Source organism: Orycteropus afer, unplaced genomic scaffold, assembly GCF_000298275.1.
Source record: "Orycteropus afer afer isolate SDZICR_OR568_19922 unplaced genomic scaffold, OryAfe1.0 scaffold00477, whole genome shotgun sequence".
Classification (NCBI taxonomy): domain Eukaryota; kingdom Metazoa; phylum Chordata; class Mammalia; order Tubulidentata; family Orycteropodidae; genus Orycteropus; species Orycteropus afer.
The window spans coordinates 929,668-930,797 of record NW_006922064.1 but is presented as its reverse complement, the minus strand read 5'-3'; positions in this window follow the sequence as shown (position 1 = coordinate 930,797).

Genomic DNA, 1,130 nt, shown 5'->3' with positions numbered 1-1,130 from the left:
GAGAGGTGTATTCCATGCAGACTGGCACCTCTTTAGTACCCCTTCCCATAATAGCCGCTGGATATGGGGTTGTATGCCTTCCCACACTTCCCTGGGCATGGGATACTGTCAGACTCTTACTGGTATGGCAGAGGGTTTTAAGTCCACAATGATGGGCGGTCGGTGTTTTGCCAATCCAATTCTTCCAGTCTCTGCCCAGGCTTGGGGAAACTCTTCCAGCCACGGAGCCATATCTGTTAAGCCTGTACGTTGGTCTTCTACACCTTTATACAAGCGGTATTCATCATGTAAGGCAATTGTTAGAACCTGCAGAGGAAAGCCTTCCCCATCGGTAACCTGGACACCATTTTTATGGAAGATATATGTGCTTGAGCTTTGGACAATAAGTCTCTTCCTAACAGTGGTGCAGGACAGTCAGGTACAACTAAGAATGAATGGGACACCTGTTTAGTTCCCAGGTTCACTTGTCGCTGTGTTGTCCAATGATACCGCTTTGCCCCTGTTGCCCCCTGGACCAGGCTAGTTTTTGAAGAAATCTTTCCCTCCTTTTTGTTGAGGATGGAGTACTGAACCCCTGTATCTACCAGGAACTCTACTGGCTTCCCCTCCACTTTCAAGGTTACCCAAGACTCAGGGAGGGGTTCTGAGTCCCATCTTCCCTAGTCACTGTCCTCGCCTGTCACCAACGTTCTAACAGGAGCAGGCTTTTCATATTTTTTGTTCTCTTTCTTTGGGCATTCATTCTTCCAGTGTCCAGTCCCTTTGCAAAATGTGCATTGGTTCGGGGCCAGGGGTGGGTCTCGGTGGGGCCTGTCATGTTGGTCTGGTCTCCTTCCTCTCCCTCTCTCTATGTCTCCCCAATCTCCAGCAAAGAAAATCTTTGCTAACTCCTTCTGATTTTGTTTATTCTCTTTAGCCTGAAATTCTCGTTCCACCCTTCGTATTCTTTCCTCCGTTTCTTCTGGGGTTTCTATAGCATTATACACCTTTTCTGCTACTTTCATTAAGTATTGTAGGGTCTGCTCACCTAATCTATCTATCTTCTGAAGCTTTCTTCTGATATCAGGGGCTGCTTGGTTTACAAAAGATAGGACCACTGCTGCTCTACTCTCATCGGCTTGCGGGTCCAT